The sequence below is a fragment of the Astyanax mexicanus genome, chromosome 1 (genome assembly GCF_023375975.1).
Source record: "Astyanax mexicanus isolate ESR-SI-001 chromosome 1, AstMex3_surface, whole genome shotgun sequence".
Taxonomy (NCBI): domain Eukaryota; kingdom Metazoa; phylum Chordata; class Actinopteri; order Characiformes; family Acestrorhamphidae; genus Astyanax; species Astyanax mexicanus.
In genome coordinates this window covers 131,230,963-131,235,968 of record NC_064408.1, presented here as the reverse complement: position 1 = coordinate 131,235,968, position 5,006 = coordinate 131,230,963, and the positions used below count along the sequence as shown (strand labels likewise).

At 41.6% G+C, this 5,006-nt stretch overlaps 1 long non-coding RNA gene across 5 annotated transcripts; it reads right to left on the bottom strand.

Annotated features, from left to right (window-relative positions):
• Positions 1-833: 833 nt before the first annotated feature.
• LOC125785730 (uncharacterized) lies at positions 834-3,639 on the bottom strand. Of its 5 annotated transcripts, none has more exons than XR_007428065.1 (5): positions 3,155-3,374; positions 2,006-2,092; positions 1,842-1,928; positions 1,671-1,757; positions 834-953 (listed from the first exon to the last, which is right to left on the bottom strand). It is a non-coding gene; the product is annotated as an uncharacterized LOC125785730 (long non-coding RNA). The 5 variants fall into 5 exon arrangements; XR_007428073.1 differs by lacking the exons at positions 834-953; positions 3,155-3,374 and adding exons at positions 2,827-3,154; positions 3,578-3,639 and having other exon boundaries at positions 1,614-1,757; XR_007428064.1 differs by lacking the exon at positions 834-953 and having other exon boundaries at positions 1,614-1,757.
• Between the last annotated feature and the right edge of the window lie 1,367 nt (positions 3,640-5,006).

Here is a 5,006-nt window from a genome sequence, read left to right as displayed (position 1 = left end):
GAAATTTGTATCCCCACGCAACAACACAGTCACACCATCACATACTGATCTGAATCACACTTCTGTACATTCATATTTCTGTATAGACTTACTATCCTACATTTACTCTCCTGAGCATGCGGGCTAATTGGGCTATTGCTAATGTTTGAGTGTTTTATCCGTTTGAACATTAAATATATTGTTTTTGTAGTGAATTCAATTGAATATAAGTTGAAAAGGACTTGCAAATCCTCTTTTTTTGTTTTTACACAACGTCTCATCTTCACTGGAATTGGGGTTGTAGATGAGATAAAGCTGATCATGTTGACGAGTCTCTCAGTTCTCTGTGTTTATGGATGATCTGTTTACAGAGGGACACGTATCCCGTCTCCAGCTGTGAGTTTATGAGGTGGAATTCTTCATAATGGGGGGTAAAAACTGCAAGTGTGCAGAAGAAGCTTCTGACCCAGAGTGAGTAGCTTTACATAACATCCCTCAATACTCAGACTTTACTCCACACTTTACTCCACACTTTACTCTCATTATGGATCATCATGAGGATCTGTTTTCACTGTCATCTTCAATTAATTCAGTTTATGTTTACTGTCCTTTTTACAATCAGTGAGTTCCATATTATCAGATTGAGGGATTTTGTAGATAGATGAAAGATACTTTATTGATCTCGAAGGAAATTTAGCAATTGTGCATTGTGTACAGGGATATTCTCTCTGGCCAATCAGTGCTCAAGGTTTCTGCAAGGACTCTGCCCAGAGGAAGCTGTTGGTGGATTACTCTTAGTGCAGCAGTGATACTGAGGTTTAAAAACTCCAGCAGCACTGCTGTATCTGATACACTCACTGTACCACCAGCTCAACACACACTAACACCTCATACACCACCACCATGCTAATCACTGCTAATCACTGCTGTATCTGATCCACTCACTGTACCACCAGCTCAACACACACTAACACCTTATACACCACCACTATGCTAATCAGTGCTAATCACTGCTGTATCTGATCCACTCACTGTACCACCAGCTCAACACTCACTAACACCTCATACACCACCACCATGCTAATCAGTGCTAATCACTGCTGTATCTGATCCACTTATTGTACCACCAGCTCAACACACACTAACACCTCATACACCACCATGCTAATCACTGCTAATCACTACTGTATCTGATCCACTCACTGTACCACCAGCTCAACACTCACTAACACCTCATACACCACCACCATGCTAATCACTGCTGTATCTGATCCACTCACTGTACCAGCTCAACACTCACTAACACCTCATACACCACCACCATGCTAATAACTGCTGTATCTGATCCACTCACTGTACCACCAGCTCAAAACTCACTAACACCTCATACACCACCACCATGCTAATAACTGCTGTATCTGATCCACTCACTGTACCACCAGCTCAACACACACTAACACCTCATACACCACCACCATGCTAATAACTGCTGTATCTGATCCACTCACTGTACCACCAGCTCAACACTCACTAGCACCTCATACACCACCACCATGCTAATAACTGCTGTATCTGATCCACTCACTGTACCACCAGCTCAACACACACTAACACCTCATACACCACCACCATGCTAATAACTGCTGTATCTGATCCACTCACTGTACCACCAGCTCAACACACACTAACACCTCATACACCACCACCATGCTAATCAGTGCTAATCACTGCTGTATCTGATCCACTCACTGTACCACCAGCTCAACACACACTAACACCTCATACACCACCATGCTAATCAGTGCTAATCACTGCTGTATCTGATCCACTCACTGTACCACCAGCTCAACACTCACTAACACCTCATACACCACCACCATGCTAATCAGTGCTAATCACTGCTGTATCTGATCCACTCACTGTACCACCAGCTCAACACACACTAACACCTCATACACCACCACCATGCTAATAACTGCTGTATCTGATCCACTCACTGTACCACCAGCTCAACACTCACTAACACCTCATACACCACCACCATGCTAATCAGTGCTAATCACTGCTGTATCTGATCCACTCACTGTACCACCAGCTCAACACACACTAACACCTCATACACCACCACCATGCTAATCACTGCTGTATCTGATCCACTCACTGTACCACCAGCTCAACACTCACTAACACCTCATACACCACCAACGTGCTAATCACTGCTAATCACTGCTGTATCTGATCCATTCACTGTACCACCAGCTCAACACACACTAACACCTCATACACCACCACCATGCTAATAACTGCTGTATCTGATCCACTCACTGTACCACCAGCTCAACACACACTAACACCTCATACACCACCACCATGCTAATAACTGCTGTATCTGATCCATTCACTGTACCAGCTCAACACTCACTAACACCTCATACACCACCAACGTGCTAATCACTGCTAATCACTGCTGTATCTGATCCACTCACTGTACCACCAGCTCAACACTCACTAACACCTCATACACCACCACCATGCTAATCACTGCTGTATCTGATCCACTCACTGTACCACCAGCTCAACACTCACTAACACCTCACACACCACCACCATGCTAATCAGTGCTAATCACTGCTGTATCTGATCCACTCACTGTACCAGCTCAACACTCACTAACACCTCATACACCACCAACATGATAATCACTGCTAATCACTGCTGTATCTGATCCACTCACTGTACCAGCTCAACACTCACTAACACCTCATACACCACCACCATGCTAACCACTGCTAATCACTGCTGTATCTGATCCACTAACTGTACCACCAGCTCAACACTCACTAACACCTCATACACCACCACCATGCTAATCAGTGCTAATCACTGCTGTATCTGATCCACTCACTGTACCACCAGCTCAACACTCACTAACACCTCATACACCACCACCATGCTAATCACTGCTGTATCTGATCCACTCACTGTACCACCAGCTCAACACTCACTAACACCTCATACACCACCACCATGCTAATCACTGCTGTATCTGATCCACTAACTGTACCACCAGCTCAACACTCACTAACACCTCATACACCACCACCATGCTAATCACTGCTAATCACTGCTGTATCTGATCCACTCACTGTACCACCAGCTCAACACTCACTAACACCTCATACACCACCACCATGCTAATCAGTGCTAATCACTGCTGTATCTGATCCACTCACTGTACCAGCTCAACACTCACTAACACCTCATACACCACCATGCTAATAACTGCTAATCACTGCTGTATCTGATCCACTCACTGTACCACCAGCTCAACACACACTAACACCTCATACACCACCACCATGCTAACCACTGCTAATCACTGCTGTATCTGATCCACTCACTGTACCACCAGCTCAACACTCACTAACACCTCATACACCACCACCATGCTAATCAGTGCTAATCACTGCTGTATCTGATCCACTCACTGTACCAGCTCAACACTCACTAACACCTCATACACCACCATGCTAATAACTGCTAATCACTGCTGTATCTGATCCACTCACTGTACCACCAGCTCAACACACACTAACACCTCATACACCACCACCATGCTAATCACTGCTAATCACTGCTGTATCTGATCCACTCACACACCAACACACAATCCAATATAGTTATAATATAAAATTAAATTAAACAAATATTTCCACCCTATCATTATGTACTCGGTATCCTATGATGGAAAAGTGAAAACTGATTTATTTATTTTTCCACAAATTTATTAAGACAGAAAAACAAAACCTTGCATGCACGTAAGGGTTCAGACACTTTGTTATGACATCTGAAATTCAGCCCTGAGAGCTTCCTATCTCTCGTAATAATCGTTGAGATGTTTCTACACCTTGATTGGAGTGCACTTGGGGTAAATTCAGCAGATTGGACAAGATTTGGAAAGACACGCCCCTGTCTCCCAGCTGATATAAACTAAAAACCGAGCAGTTAGGAGTTCAGAGCTGCTGCAGAGATCAGATACAGGACTGTGCGGAGCTCAGATCTAGAGATCTGGGGAAGATACAAAAAACATGCTGCTGTAAAAATTCCCCAGAGAACAGTCTCTCCATACTGTAATTTTAAACTGGAAGAAGAAGGACCAGGTGAAGTGCGACAGTAAGAGAAGTGAGCAACAGTCGCTCTGACGGAGCTCCAGAGATCTTATCTGAAGATGGAGAAACTTTATTCTATGACTATATAAAACTTTATTCTATTGTGTGAAGTCTGGAAATATCATATTGTGTGTAAATGTTTAAAGTAAATGATTTATTCATACAGAAACACAATGTAGATTTTCTATTAAATCCACAGAACCCAAGAGAAGATGGTAATTTACAGGAACAATCTCGACACATCCAAGGTACACATACATTCTATACATACATGTACGTATAAATTCCAGAAACTTAAATTTGTAACTTTTCTCACAATTATTCTTTTTTACACTCTTTTAAAATTCTTATATTCATTTTTTAAATACAAAAACATTAGATTAGGTATGTTTTGCTCTTGTTCAGAAAAACTGCTGCAAGCGCTTAATTCTTCAAAACTCTGTAGTTCTCTTTTTTTACTGTTAGCAGGTAGGTCCAGCACAACTCCCTAAATCTCCCTAACCCATAGAACTGTCTAAAACATATTTGTTTATGAATTAATTTATCTTATTCATTTATGTATTATCTTAGCATTGTGAGTAACTTGTTTCTTAATTGTTGTGCTTGTTCTCTATTCCTTGTAATCCATTGTTAGTTTTGTAATTAGAAATTTTATTGAAAAGAGCACAGTGTTTCTGTACAATATGATTAAATAACACAACCTGATTTAAAGTAACATAAAACAAAACTGTAAAAATACTAGCAATAAAAACAATCAAATGAAAGATCTTGATGACAAGACCAAAAGGACAAAATAAAGAAGAAAACAAGATAAACAAAAGCTAAGATATGATGCGTATTTTGGAACAGATGTTTATC